The sequence below is a fragment of the Vicugna pacos genome, chromosome 14 (assembly GCF_048564905.1).
Source record: "Vicugna pacos chromosome 14, VicPac4, whole genome shotgun sequence".
NCBI classification, from domain to species: Eukaryota; Metazoa; Chordata; class Mammalia; order Artiodactyla; family Camelidae; genus Vicugna; species Vicugna pacos.
This window is the reverse complement of record NC_133000.1, coordinates 39,650,830-39,667,254: the sequence shown is the minus strand read 5'-3', so window position 1 is coordinate 39,667,254 and position 16,425 is coordinate 39,650,830.

The window sequence follows — 16,425 nt, the reverse complement described above, 5'->3', positions numbered from 1 at the left end:
TATAAATGTTATAAAATTCACCTGGAATTCTTGTTATTTTAAGAGAGTTTATCTTTCGAAGACCTATATTAATGATGTGATTTCTCTGCATTTGCAAGGTGCATTCAGAGATAAACATACATTTTTATATCAGAATGGTGATCCTATGCAATACATCGAGAGGGCAAGGTTTCTCTCCACAATCCTCCAATATACAGGCCATTTTCAATAATGAATCTATGGTATTTTCAACAGCCCCCTTAGGGGGATTCTTGCAAAATATAACATCATGATTCTCATTTTTGGGGTACTTTTTCTTTATGTACATCTGAATTTAAATAATGAATTTCACCATGGTATTCTATATGCAATCTAATGTGACATATTAGCCTCTTTTAAAAATCACACATTCCCCTAAAATTTGTGAAAAGTAATTTCATCCCTTAACGATTGTAAGCCAATAAAGTTATGGAATCTAAACTACTTTTAGGTTTTTAATATCATCCCTAATCAATTTAATTTTTTCTAAATATCCTCTCATGTACTTGTACATATCTGTGCCAGAGGGCTAAATCCTGCACACTTACAAGCATCTCATTAGTGATCTGCTTTGGAATAATTGCTAGTAATTACTTTGGAATCTTCAGGCTTTAAAGAATTGTTTTGTTACATATCCTGTGAATCTGGACTTCTGAAGACATCTGAAGAGCTCAGTGAGTGAATGGAATTATGACCTTTTGGCCTGATAAGTAGGTCAGTGGGATACAGGAAGCAACCTAATTATGCTTCATCTCGGGGCGTTCCACTTGCTTTGACCCAAAGTAAGGTAGCACGCAAGTTCTCTAGAATACAGCTGTTTTGTACTGATACCATTTAGACTTTCCAAATATTATCTTAGTGAAATTTTATGCTGTGAACTCCTAGCAATGTTTCTTAAATACAGGTGAAAACTATTCAATTACCAACTATTTTCTGATTGTATATGACTAGTCTTGTGTTTTACATAGAGTTTTTATGTTAGCTCACTGATTTGGGGTTCCAAATGAAATTCATATATTCTTTTCTATCAAAATCTACCTAGTAATCATCTACAGGATGCCCAGCTATGGTGACAGGTGTTGAGGAGACAGTCATCTAAAAGCAACTACCTAGCTTTGTGGTGCTTACACTTTAGTGTTGGCGCTAGACTGTTAACACATAAATATTCTATGACAGTAGTGATGAGTGCTATCGAGAAAAGTGCAGCTGGGTCAGGGAATAGAGAGTGACTGAGTAAAGGGTATTTTTGTAAGATGGTCATGAAATGCCTCTATGAAGAACTGCACTTGAGGAAACATCTAAATGAAGTTGAGAGAGTGAGGCCAGGGAGAAGGATAGTCCAGGCACAAATAATAGCAAATTCAAAGCGCCTGGGACTTCATTTACCTTGATCTGTTTGAGGCGCAGCAAGAAAGTAAGTGTAGTTGGACAGGGGGATTCAGGTGGGGTGAAGGAGAGAAGGTGGCAGAGGCTGAGTGGATATGATGTCAGAGAGGTGGATAGGAGCTGGATGGTGTGGGGGGCTCTCTGGGCCTGGGAAGGAGTATGGCTTTTCCTCTGATGTGGTTGGAAGCAGAGGAGTGTTCTGCTTTAAATACTGGGTTAGGCTGGATAGCCCTCAAATAAATCTACATCTTAGTCCCCAAACATGTGACTGTATCATCTTATTTGGCAAAAGGGACTGTGCAGATATGATTAAAGAAAGGATTTTGAGATGAGGAGATTATCCTGGATTATCTACATCAGCACAGTGTCATCACAGTGGTCCTTAGAAGAGGCATTAGGGGAGGTGATGTGATCACAGAAGTGGAGATTGGAGAAGGTACTTTGAAAATGAAGAAGGACCCAGAAACCAAGAAACACAGATGGCCTCTAGAAGCTGAAGAAAAGGAATAGCATGGATTTTCCTTCCAAGTTTCCAGAATGAAGCAGCCTGGTTGACACTTTGACTTTAGCTTAGTGAAATTGATTTGCAGACATTTGATCTCCAAAACTGTAGGAGAATGTTGTTTGAAGCCACTAAATTTGTGGTAATTTGTTACAGCATCAATAGGAAACTAATATAAGTATGAACATGCCTCTAGTTAGGGACTAGAGCATAGAATGTCAGAGTGAGAAGAGGGAGCCCTGCTGGGAGACAACAGTGGCTTGAGGTGGTGGGTTTTCAGGGAGGGGGAATAGACTAAAAAGTGTGTTGATTGACTCTGTATCTTGAGTAAAAGACGGATGTTGTATTAGTCTTCTATTTCTGAGTAATTAATCACCCCAATTCAGCTGGTTATAACCACACAAATGTATTACCTCAGTTTCCATACATTTACTATCTCAGCAGTCCAAGTGGGCTTGCCATGCCTGGGGTCTCACAAGGCCAACCTCAGTTATCAGCTGAATGGAACTCTCTTCTGGAGGCTCTGATGAAGAATCAGTTTTCTAGCTCACACAGATTGTTGGCAGAATTCTGTTCCTCGTGGTTGTAGGACTGAGACCCCTGGTGTCCTGCTGGCTGCCCAGCTGGGGTTGCTGTCAGCAATTGGAGGCTGCTTTCTCAGATTCTTCCCATGCAGTTCTTTCCATCTTCAAAGTCACCAATCATATATTGAATCTTTCTTGTGCTTTGACTCTGAGCTGCTTTCTGCTAATAGCTGGAGAAAACTCCCTAATTTTCAAGAGCTCACGTGATTATATTAGGCCCATCTTATAAGGTCTCTTGTATTTAACTAAAAATCAACTTTGTTAGTTGATGAGTGACTTTATTATATTTGCAAAGCCTCTTGCCACTGTTTTAGTCAGAATGAACTGCTATAACAGAATGCAATAGACTGGTTTAAACAAGGAACATTTATTTCTCATAGTTCAGGAGGCTGGGAAGACCAAGATTAAGGTATAGGCAAAATCAGTGTCTGGTGAGAGCCCTCTCAGGTTTGAAGGCTGTTGTATCCTCACGTGGCAGAGAGAGTGAGAGAAAGAGCCAGTTGTCTGGTACCTCCTTATAAGGGCACTAATCCAATTGTGGGGACTACACCCTCATGACCTCATTGAAACTTAATCACACCCCAAAGTTCCCACCTCCAAATACCATCACATTGGGTTTTAGGAATTCAACATATGAACTTGGGGGGACATAAACCTTCAGTCCATAGCAGCCATATCATAAAATGACCACTTGTGTGATATCATACTGTGCTTATAGTCCTAGGAATTAAGTTGGGGAACTTTGTATTTCTGCCTAACAGGTGCCAAAGCTGACTCCTTTTTTTTCTTTTTCTTTCCTTTCTGAATTGAGCAAGCAGGTGATCAGTGAAGCAGGTAAATTCAGGGAGGATAGATGTTCCGGGAAAAATAATGGTATAATGGTAAGGATTATGTTACATGGAAATGCCAATTCGAAATCCAAATGAGGCAGAGGGTCCAGGAGTCAGGCATGTTAATCTGGCCACAGAAGAATGATATGGAGCTAAAGATGTAAGCTGGGGGATCACTAGCATATATATGATTTATAAGGCCACATAATTATGTGAGCTCACCTAGCGGAGGTGTAGGTAGGGAACACTGAGCATTGCAGCATTCAGGAGTCTGGAAAAAGTTGTGGTATCATCAAAGGAAAGTGAAACGGAGAGTCTAGTGATGTACTGGAGAAATCAGGAAAAGATGGCAGTAACAGGGGACTTGTTAGAATTGAAAATTCTTGGGCTCCACCTCAACACTACTGAATCAAAATTCCTGAATGTGGTCATGTAATTTATGTGTTAAGTCTTCCAGCTAACTCTGATACATGCAAAGTTTGGGAACTTGAGCTGTGTAGAACACCAGGAAAGTAACCAATGGAGGTGGATAAGTCTTCAGTGTGTTTGCACCTGCAAGCCAGGGCCTTGAAATGCAGCAGCAGCATTTGAGAGACTGTTAGAAATGAGGGAACTCAGGACTACAGATATACTGAATCAGATTCTGCATTTTAACAATTTCCCCAGGTGGTTTATATGCACATTAACATTTGAGAACCACTGATCTTTGCTATATTAATTCAGTTATGGTAAGACAATCCAGGTGTAAACACACACACACACACACTCCTACAGGTCACATGCATAAAATTGATGGTTTATTCCATCTGAGAAATAAACTTTCAGACATCTTTTAAAGAACAGAATTTATTAAGCCTTTAATTCTTAATAACATAGCAAAGTATTTTCCCCAAATTTTGCAATGCTTAAAAAAACCAGGAACAAATCTCCATGCCCTCTGAAAACTGTGAGAGGTAGAATTTCTAGCCCAGAGACTCGGGGAGGAACAAGGCTGCAGTTATAAGTGTCCTGGGTGAAAATTATCAGAGAAAACTGGGCAAGTAAAAAATTAACTTCACCATTTTTTTCCAATCTAATTAAATATATCTGAAATATGGGAAACAGTGGAGGCTGTGTAAAGACATATTACTTCACAGTATTGTATACTGCTGCTCTGGTTTCAGACAAGCAACTGAAACTTTTTTAAGAAGATAGAAAATTATATAAATTGCATCTTTTTAAACTTGGTCTCAACCTGAAATTCATTTGTAAAGAATTACTTCATTTCTTAATACTATAGATTTGCCCCTTAAAACCTTTTGCACACCAAATAATATTTACTATGTTTTTTGGGAAATAATGCAAATTGCAAGAAATGGAGACTAATGTAGGAGATACCAGTATATGAATGACTTTTAAATGATAGACATCAACTATCATTAAAAGATATGGTAAACTATAGAAGATAGTAAACATGATCTTCAATAATGTAAATAAGGTGTTTTATTTCAAGCAGTTTGGTCAGAATTTGATAGTTAATTTCAACAAGCAATAGTCTTAGACTATCGCCATTCAAGTTACTACAATATCAAATGCTAATGTTGAATAGATAAAATTATCAAAGATAATGTTCCTTTCAGCAGTTAGCTCTGAAGATGAGAAAAAGGCAGCTGATAATTCATGCCACACAGAAGAAAGATAAAGATTTATAAAGAAGTGTTCTCCATTCTTTGTGAGCTATGAAGTCTGTCCAAATGGCAGTAGCCTCTCCAGCAGAGAATCTGCTCTTGGGCTGGCCATGTGTTATTGTTTTTGGACGGGCTCTGTCTGCAAATGTTGACTTTTCATCTGTGACCACGAGAAAAATTCTGTATGAGGAATGTGTAAAATGTCTAATCCTTGTTTACTTACTAAACCAAGATTTTGTCAAATCCTGCTGGTGTGGGATTTTTGCATTTGTTTCTCAAGGTGACAGGAGATGCATTCCCAATATTGTGTTTAAACTTAAGGTATAAGCTGAAACTCTGATTAAACCACTCACTTTTTACTTAGATTTAGAAATATAAATACTTGTTCCAAACATACTTTTACATTCCAACACCTAAATGTGACTTAAGTAATAGACTAATCCACAAGGGCAACTGTTTCATAATCTCTTTGCCCTGCCTTGGGCTTCTCATTAGTGAAATGAAAATGGAGCTGAAAAGTTTGATTATCTATGACAAACTGCAATGATGTTTAATAAAGGAATAAGAGGTCATGCATTAAATCTAGTCTTTTACTCTCAATTTTTAGATGAGAAACTGGGAGCTAGGGAATCAAAAACGACTTTCACAAAGTCCATACTAACTTATTGTTTTACTAGGACTCGAATCTATTTCCATTTGTCTGAGCTGTGATGATCGTGTGACTTGAGATTTCTGGATTTGTTCTCATTTTAGATGCTTTACGCAACAATCTCTTGAACCTAACATGAGATCAAACAAAAACTGTTGAATGAATGAATGCATGAAAAATATATTCCTATAGCTGTGCTGTTTTTGGATTCAGACTGTACACATAACTATGCTGCACTATTTTATATACAAATCTGAGTTTAAAATGGCAATGAAATCTGTACCCCTTGTTTTTCTCTCTAATACAGGCAGAGTAATAAGTGATATTTTTTCCCATGTGACATTGATTTAAAAATACTAATTGGACATAGGATACTGTGACGTAACATAGAAATCACATATCACAAGGGAATGTGAGCAATGCTGAACAATTTCCTCTGCTTTCATGCCAATTCTCATAATCAAAATTAACTTTTACCATATTGAGATTGGAAGCAAATTAACCGATTCGATTTGTAACTGCAAAAGTTAATAAATATAATGCATGGAGATAATAGAGTTGCATATCAAGTGAGTTTTTACCTGACATTCTTTCAGGGCCGTGCAGATTTCCATAAAACATCTACTTGTAGATTTCCACTCAGGGTAATCCACAAAACGATGAGAACTTGTTATGCCACTACATCTTGCCTCACAAAAAAATAAAAAAAGAATAGAAATATATTGAGGATGAAAATGAGCCAATAAAAATAGTAATTTTTTTGTATTGATCTCCTACAGATACTAAAATTAACTAAAAGTGTAGTGGGTGAGACTATTTGTTTCCCTGCAGTTTTACTATAGGAAGATTGATTAAGGCAAGGAGCAAGTATGAAAATTAAGATTTTTCCCAGTACATTAACAGCAGGTGCAATGCAAAATTACAGGATAAAGGCTTACATAAAAATGGCAATTTCTTTAGAATAAGTAATTTCATCACTGTACTTACAGATCAGGAAAGCAGCTTCTGCAAGTTTGAATCAGTGGATGCATCTTTCTTTTTAAGATGTTTAGTGATGCACAACTCTTTGCATCCCACACTCATGCTACCTTTTATGGTACCTTTTCTGAGGGAGTATAGCAACACTGGAATGTAACAAATGTTTTGTATAAAAATGATGATATGTGCTTTTACCACAAAAAGGCCATTTATAACATGACAGTCAGATGTGTTTTGCATGGAAGAGGTATTTTTTTTTAACAAAAATTGAATGAAAAAAAATTGAGTGAGATGTGATGAATTTAATCCAGAATGATACAAAGATGACTTATCTATTTTGCAATTCAATTTTGGCAGTCTATTGAGTCTTATTTTACCCAACAGTAAAAATTCTAAGGAAAAATTTTTCACATGAAAGTCCAAACCTTCATATAATATGAAACCTAACCAGAAATATGAAAGGTCTCATGATTTTTTTTTTTAAAGATCGATTTCTATCTTTGGAATTAAAGGGTTTCAAATGATCAGGTTGAAAAACAAGTGGACAACGGGCCAGAAAGTACATGTTAATTATAGCAGGGGGTAATCAGTGAGGTATCATTTCTGCTCCTGCATAAAGTAAAATGATACCAAAACTCATTCAAGTAACCTACCATTTAAGTATAGCTGGAGATCCATTAAATTGGAAAGTTTCACATTTTAAACCTACATCTTTAAAAGTCAGCAATTCAAGCTGCTCTCTGACAACTATTGATGCTTAAATCATAGAAAAATATATTTTGTTTGGTTTTGAGCAGGAAGGTGAGTTGTGCAAAGATGGAAAGAGAAATATACTAAGACCTGATATATAAACATTAACTAAGACGACTTTCAGGAAGCTTTTTGTTACGTGCTTTTGTTTTTGCTTTCAACATTTAAATGCAGAGACAGATGGCTTGGACAGTTTTATCAGCACTTGTGTCTTTATACATTCAGAAACCAAGAGAGATAACGAGACTCATAGACTGCAGATTGTGAAAGGGAACAAATAATTTAGGTTTTTTTAAAAAAAATCAATAAATATTTCAGTGTTAAAAAAAATCCTTTAAGAAAAGGGAAACAAACTGGTATGATGCTGAAATTATAGAAAGCATTTGTAACCGGTTTTAAATCCTGATCTGGATTCTAAATACATATTGTATGATGTAGTGCAAATAGGATATCAAAATTTATGAAAAAATTGCGGACATCGGGAAAATGTAAGTGCACATGTGAACATGTGCTAAGAATTTCCAGCACATGTTTGATACACATAATACATGTTAGATATTCAAAACACTTGTCAAAGAAATGTATGACAAATAAATAAAATTATTCGTCAATTAAGACAAGTATAGTGATAACATTAAAGGTAATTATGTTTCAAAGATAAAGGATACTATTTTAATACACATACATTTTGTAATATTAGCAAAAATGTCCTGATATTTTAAATGCTATATATTTCATTAAGAATCATATATTATTTTCAATTATATTTTGGAAAATGACAATATTAGATGTCAGTGCTTTTTAATGAATGTTTTTCTCCATTTTCAATGTATAAAACAATTCAGTAAGTGGTTCTAAAAGTGAGAAAAACTAACTGGAGACTATTCAATGTTTAAGATGCTTCAGATAATAAACTTTCAAAGGACCAGGCCTGTTAGGGAATCAGTGGAATGACTATTCCCTTTAATAACTCATAGTAAAAATGTTTTTAATTCTTTCTATCAATTCATGACACCATGACACAGACTTTATGCAGGAAGACTTAGAGGCATTGTTATTTCCCAAAATAAAACCCAGTGTTTGTATGTGTGTGGTATGTGTCTATGTGTGTATGGGTGTGTGTGTTTCCTTTTACTATCAGGGCAATGACTGGGAATTATATGTATGTCCAAATTCAGAAAGTAAAATTTTCCCTATTTAATGTCATGTCTCAAAATAAAAACTTGCAAAAGAAAAAAACAAAGTATGTTTTCCAACAATGCAGCTCAAGTCAATAAGCAAATGGGTGTAAGGTAGTTTAATATAGCTTTTTTTTCTTTCTTTCTTCTTCTATTTCTTTCAATGCTGTCTTGACCCAGTTCTGTGACCCTGGCTAGAGGCTGGTCAGATCCCCACCTTGACTAAGTCTACATCCCATCATTTTCCTTCTGCAGTGCTCACACTCCTAGGTCATTATATACCTGCCTTAATTGCCACAAGGGTCAGGCACCAGGTGACCTGAAATAGCCTCTGCACCCTGCAGCCTGAGGAATTATTCAAACCAGTCAACACAGAGAGGGCCCTGGAAGTCTAGCTAACCCCACCCTGCTTGACTGTACCTAAACTGCCCCGGACAATTCCAGCTTGTCATTAGCCTGTTCCTGGCACAACCCTCTGTGTAGCCCTGCCTGGTGGCCTTTTCTCCTTTAGGACTCAAAGTAATGAAAATCGATGTCATCATTGTGTTTTGTCCCACCTTCTGATGGGTGGGACAAAGAGACTACCCAAGAGACTTACCTAAGAATCTCAAAACTTCTATACATTTATTTATAGCCTTTGTCAAAAGCCTTCAAATGTATTTACAAGAATGAATAATAAGTACAAATCTCAAAGAGCAATTCATATTATTTAATGAAAAAAGATTTGATTTTTCAAGTGAAAGATTTTGTATAGTGCACATAAATTTTACCTGTAAATGTCTTAAACTGTCAGTTATCAGTAAGAACTTTCAGAAAGGATAAAACTTAGAACAAAGTCCACGAGTTGCCTTGTAAAGAGACAGGCCTCCCGAAACCTTGCCTCCTTTTCCTTCCTTTTCTCCCCTCGTGGTTCCCTGCTTTTAAGGCAATTATTTGTTTCCCAGGATGGAGAAACATGGAGGCCAGAAACTCCATGAGGAGAGTGTTGACATCTTCTTTGTTCACTACTGTAGTCCAGGTGCTTGTCACAGTGTCAGCATATAGTACAGGCTCAGTAAATATTTATGGAATAAATGAATGTTACCAGTTTTGAAAAACAAGGAATAAACTCTATTTGTTAAAATGTGTCACTCAGCATTGAAGACTTAAGAGTCCACATGTACTTATGGATGGATATACGCACAAACATTGTTCTTAATCCTTGGGTAGTAGTCTTAATTTAATATGATGGCAGTGTATGTTGGATAGGACTACTTAAAAATAATCTTGCATATTCTTTCATTTTAATATATTCAGCAAAAAACTGATGCTATTGATGTTTCTGAGGTAGCTGATAATTTATTTTGTTTTTCCTTTGGAAATATTAACAGGGAAAGAAAAACTTCTGAATGATTTTGGAAAAGTGAAAATTAAGGATTGGTTTATAGGCCTCAAGATACATTATACATCAGGGTGGTGATTATCTTCACTCATGTCTAAAATGGAGTGAATATATTCAACAGAAAAGTTAAATAACTCATTTATTAACTGTCACAAAGTACTGCTAGGAAAAGAGATTTGTTGTGAAGGAAATTTTGGTGTGATATTTGTGAAATCAGCATCTTAAGGTCAGCCTTTTAAATAGAAGAGATCTTTAATAATTCCTTAGAACATTTTCAACCTCATAAAATTTTAATTAACAATTAACATTGTTCATAGATCATCAGTATTGCTTAGCACTATGAGGAATCAGAAGACTGATAGGTCATATTTTTTTTTTTTTGCCATCAATGGATGTTAAATCTAGTTGAAAGAAAACAAAAATAAAAATGTATGCTCATGAATGTGTAGGACCTCCCCCGCCAAGACAAATATGCCATTAAAGTAAGAGTTGAGTGAGCTCAATTAAGAAATGTGTTATTCATCAATAAAGGAAGATTTTGGGAATCTTCAAAGGGCATATAAGACTTCAGTTGGCCAAGTTAGGGAGGCTTACTGTGGTACATGGGAAGCAAGCTGGCCCTAGAAAGAATCAGTCATTAAATGAAAATAGTCCAGGCAAAAAGCATCTTCTAAGCCTGTGATGCTGAGGTAAGAAGTGGGGATTGGTTTAAGCCAAGTGTACTGGCTTTGTGGATACAGAGTCACTGAACACACCAAAGCGAACCTAAAAGAGAGAAATTAGTTTGAGCTTTTAAAGCATGGGCAGAATTCAGAGGACAAAGAAAGGCTCATAGAGAAGTTTAAATTAAATATCCTAAGAAGTAGGAAATCATTGGGGGTTTGTCAGAGAAATACTTGTAAGTAATGAATGTGTTTAAACAAAACAAAACTATTTGCCTTTGAGGGGATGGGAATATAGGTCTGATGGGAAGGTATTTTAAGATTATTCTAAATCCTAGACTTTAGATTTCAAAAATGACTAAAATCTGAGTTTGTATGTTAAGTGTACATTTTAGGCACTTTTTTTTTTTCACATCCAGTGTCCATTCTGATGTTGCCTGTGTTTTGAGATCTCAGGTGTTTGACACCAACTGTTACCTATCTGAGGTTTTTTTTTCTTTCTTTCATGTAAGATATAACCTGAATACTATTAAGATAAATAGTTATTAACAGAAAAATCCCACAATTATTGGGCACATAAAAATGTTAGGAGTGCTAACTTGGGTTTTAGCAAAGACTTACATTCTGATTGTCTAGTGATTTTAATTGTTGAGTAGGCAAACTCACATTTTCTTCTACATTTTTATTCTGATGACACTCTGCTTTTGAAAATACTTTATGCCTCAGGCATTCTTGCCGATCCACTTAACCTTGTTCATAAAATCAATTCCTAATTTTCAAGCTATCACTTATCACTTGACCATTTAATCAAGGGGAAAAAACAACAAAAAAAAACACCAAATTTTTCTGTAACCATTTGACTTTTATTGTTTTTCAGTAAAGAACTGACTTCCTGTTTACTTAATCCTGGTTAAAATGTTTTAGACTGCCTGCTGGTAGAAAAATAAAGAGAAATATCTATGATTTTCTTTTTTTATCTGCATATTAGACTCCATGTGATCCAATTCTCAACTGAGCTAGACTTTCACTCCAATGAAATCTGGGTTATTTTAATATACTTAGAAATGTAGCAGCTAGGTTAAGCTTGGAAGGAACCACATGTTGTCTTTGGATGCAAATGGTGTCTTTATTTATTCAGATTTCACCATGCTTGCAGTCTACAGTAATTAATTAAAATATTCTTTAAAATAATTATTTAGTTTTTTTAAATGTTGCAAAGTCATTTCATGTGACTTCATATTAAAAATCACAGGTTTATATGGAAAAGAACAATATTTTATATAACCATTTAGCATAATTCTTTTAAATACTGTGTTTCAAGTAGTACTTTTATATTTTATATTCATAGACTTGTAATGTTAACATATATTTCAACACTGTGCATAAAATTTTCTGTTTTTCATAATTTCTCATGAATATGAGCTTTTTGTTGAGAATTAGGATGTATGTAAGTAATAATACATTTGCCATGGATAAAGTTGACCAGAAATGATACATCATGCTTACATCTGTTTACCCATGTCTGTCTGTCTGTCTAGCTATTTATTTTTCTTTTTTTGTCTGTATCTCTAGATATAAATGAAGGCTTAAGGAAAAGAGATAATTCTTACCTCCACAACAAAGAATTTTATTCCTCCTATGTTATTCTTCAAAGCATGAGAAATAATATCTTTGAATTGCTTTACTTAAGATACTTTTCATGAGAAAATGAGATCGCCAATGCACTTTTTCTCTAAAGAGATCATTTTAAATGAAAGCCCTAACCAGCTTCTTTTCTTATTTTCTCTATCTCTTGTCCTTTGCAGATGGGCCTCTGGGCCCCCGAGGATTAGCAGAAGCTACAGAGATGTGCACTCAAGAGTGCTTGGTTTTGGGTCACTCTGATAATTGCTGGATGCCTCCTGGCTTGGGTCCATATCAACACCCTAAATCTCCTCTCTCAACCTTTGCACCCCAGAAAGAATGGGTCAAGAAGGACAAGCTTGTGAATGGGCACACCCTGACCAGAGCCTGGAAGGAAGAGAGCAACAGGAACCAGTTCAATGAGCGGAAGCAGTATGGCTCCACCGAAGGCCATTTCAACAATGGCAGCCACGTGACAGACATTCCTCTGGCAAATCTGAAGTCTTATAAACAAGCAGGAGGTGCTATGGAGAGTCCTAAGGAGCACCAACTCTAAAAATCAAAGGCTATATGGGACCTAATAATTTTAATCTAAATAGACATGCTAATACCGTGTGTGTCGAGCTTTATGTATTCAGTAGATCTCTACAGCTATGCCCCTTAGAGCAGGGATATCCATAACTTTGTGTTAGCGCCATGGAGGGTACCATATTTTACCACAAGAGGAAAGACAGTTCTACTAGCCATGTGATCTTCTTTACTAGAATTGATTAAACTCTCCAGAGATCTCTCCATTGTGCAAATATCTTTTTTGTTTAATTGCATTTTATTTTGACCCTGGACTGCTGCTATGAACAATAGAATACGCATTCGGAGAGTAAGAAAGTTCCATGGATTAGAGTGACTGACAAACATATCCAGTTAGAAAATTGTGCTTTTTTGTTATTGATCTGTGCTGGGACTGCTATACTTGACATTATACTTCAAATGAAACTTAAAAAAGATAAGCATTAAACCTATTGTGCTGTTAACAACGTTAGTGGATACTTGTAAGTCAATCAGTGTTAAAGTATTTGTAAATAGAAGCAAGTTATTATTAACAACTTTTGTGTACTTATATCGCTCACCTAAAAAATGTTGTAGCATAATTCTGTGTTTTATGGTTGCTTCTTTCCTTTTTTCTTTTTTTTTGCCTCTTTGTTGTTATATTTGTTGTTTCTTTCAGTGAGGTGTTTCTGCGTTAGTAGTCTATCTTGACACACATTGTTCAAAAGATCTCAAACACTTGTGTTGAAAAAAAAGGTTCTGGAATCTTGCTTCTTTTATGATAGCTTATGATGCTGGCATTCTATAAAAAATAAAGATAAAAAGTGGAAACTTTATATTAAAAATAAGAACTTCTGCAAAAGCTTGGAAATTCAGAACCGATTTTCTTGACATCCTTATTTTCAAAGTAGGCAAAAGCAAAATCACTTAATTAGTAGCATTAAGTGAAATAGTAATGGGAAATTGTTATCCTTCAGAAAGTAATATACTATCCTGTGCTTGTCACTCATGCAAAACTAATGTATTAAAATGAGCATATATTGAAGACAAATTACTATTCAAACCTAGTTTCAATTGGGCATATGTGTGTCTACAACCTTGTTGAAATGGCCGTTTGTGTTGATCCTCATATACAATAATGTTGTTGTAACACAAGTGTTAGACCATAGCCACAAAATATTTAATGTGTTGTGCCTTCATGATGTAACAGAACATTCTCCAGGTAGGCTAGTTGGGGGAAATAAAGGGATAAATCTCTAATTATTGCTGTTTAACTGTTTGTTATCATAGTTGGTCAATGCCTGGCAGGTACCAGCATCTCGTCACTTAGGTCAAACCAACAGAGTGACAACTAATGTTAATAAGATCTCAGTTGCACGTGCAAACAAATCCAAATTCGAACATCCTTAGGAGGTTTTTGTTAAGGCATGACAGATGATTTAAACAAATAAATAGCATGCAACAAAATGTCTTTATTGAAAGAAGTGAAAGTTATCTTAATGCCATGGTTCAACATCAGTTTAAAAGTAAAAAAAATAAAAAAATAAAAAAGGTTTGCTAATCTGATAGTTAATTTGTTCTTACCAAAAATAAAATTACTCTGTAAATAGCAATTCACATTTTTCCACAGTATAATGGAAAATAATGGGTTAGGGGTGCATTGCTTATTGCAGTACATATTTGTCGGTTTGTGAGGGGTGTTTGATGACTTTGACAGAATAAATATCTAAACAATTATCCTTGTTACTGCTTTGCCAGTTCTACATTATTTACAATTATTCAGCTCTTGCAATAAATGTTCTGAATTCCTGACTGTAGTGTGTTAATTCTTGGTCACTATCCAAAGTAATGATTTTTACTCTAATTGTTAGATAAATGATACATTGATAAAACTTAACTTTTAAATAGAAATCAAGGAAGATATGTAAAGGATTTAATACCTATGTTCTAAAAAATATAGTTCCAAGTTAGAGGTAAATTTCCCTAATGATCTATGAAGTCATTTTCTAGGGAAACTCATGGAGAATGTTGGTTCACTTTCTAGTCAAGATTCATACAAGTTTCATCAAAGGGAAATCCTGTCAGAAACTGGGCAGGTAACACTGGTTAGTGAGTGAGGTTATCTTCTTGGCTCTTAGTCTCTTTAACAAGATTTCATGACACAAACTCTCATATATCACATTGCTGGCCACAGCAGAAGAGAACTATTCAGGGATTAAGTCCTTGAGACAAGGGCCAAACCTTCATCTATATTTCTTTCAGATAAGGAAAAATAGACCCAGAAACTGCCAAGGAGAGTAAGACACACTCACATACATGCCATGTGTTTATGTTCACTGGAGAGCCACTGGACAAGAGTCTGAGGGTAAATAAGCCTGCCTGCCTCTTCCTCTAGAGCTTTTCCAGGGGCTATAAGACTCAGGAGAGGGTAGATGTGGAGGTGAATGTATTTGTTTGGACCAGCAGCCATAGGTGAAGCCCTAACCCTTCACCCCTGAATAAACCAGGTTTATCCAGAAGTCTGAGGCATCACAATCCTCTCCTTCACAGGCACAGAGCCTGCCCTGGGACACAGAGAATGAGTGAATCCTGAAAATAGGCCACCCTGGAAAAAGTAGAATCCATGCCGGCACACTCCCTTCCTCCATTTTTCACCAACTGAATAAGTCATTCCCCTCTGCCTTGAAGAGTAAAAGGTGAGAGAAACTAAAATAATTACTCTCCTACCTTTTCCCTCCCAAAAAGAATAGAGCAGAGATGCTCTCCTCCACACCAGAAGTTTGGTAAAGAAACTCCCCATACTCCCTGTATTTCTTCTAATAAATATGACAACCTCTGCTCTTATGAAAGCATTCAGTTATATGCTCTTGTGCAAATTTAAGATAGGTAACATCACAAAGCAAACTGAAGTATTTACTCATTAAGTAAATAGCATATTTATAATGACTCATCCTTAAATATCACCCACCTTGCTTTATTGTGTAGACATTGAATAGTATAAATCATCATCTACCTGGAAATCAAAGCCAGTTACATTTCCTAGGAAAGCACACCCACATATGAAATGTATAAAAATAATGACTTTTAAAGTGATTGTCAAATGCTAGATACTACCCATTTTCTAAGGCAGGTAGAGACAACTTCATAAGCCAAATATGATCTGTTTGAGTAAACATTTCTACACATACTCTAACATAAAATATATATTTAAATAATGGTCATTCATTTGCAGACAACTGAGTAGTCATTTTGCTGCACTGATGCTATTCAGCAAATCTCATTCAGTAGAGTGGTGTTCCCTCCCCACCTTCATTCCTCAGCTAAAGCAAGAAATGCAGCTGAGGACCAGAAGCCATTCTAGTATTTATCAGACTCCCTTGGATAGAAGCCAGGAATGGCTAATTATTGTTACTGAGGAATTTGGCAGCCAGGCATGAAAGGGGTGCCTTGTCGGTTTCAGTTCTACTGTGGATGCCAGGGTGCTGCTCTGTAAAAGGGGAAACCAAGCTATGAAGAGGAGGAGTGGTGCTGGGAGTCTGAAAATGCTTCATTGTTCTGCTTTGTTTTAAATAGAGCTGATCTTCTCTCCCTAAAGGAAGCGCCTTCATTGGTTCTTTTGAAAGAGATTGCTTTCAGAGTCTCTCAGTGCTCTTAAAGTCACAGTGATAACA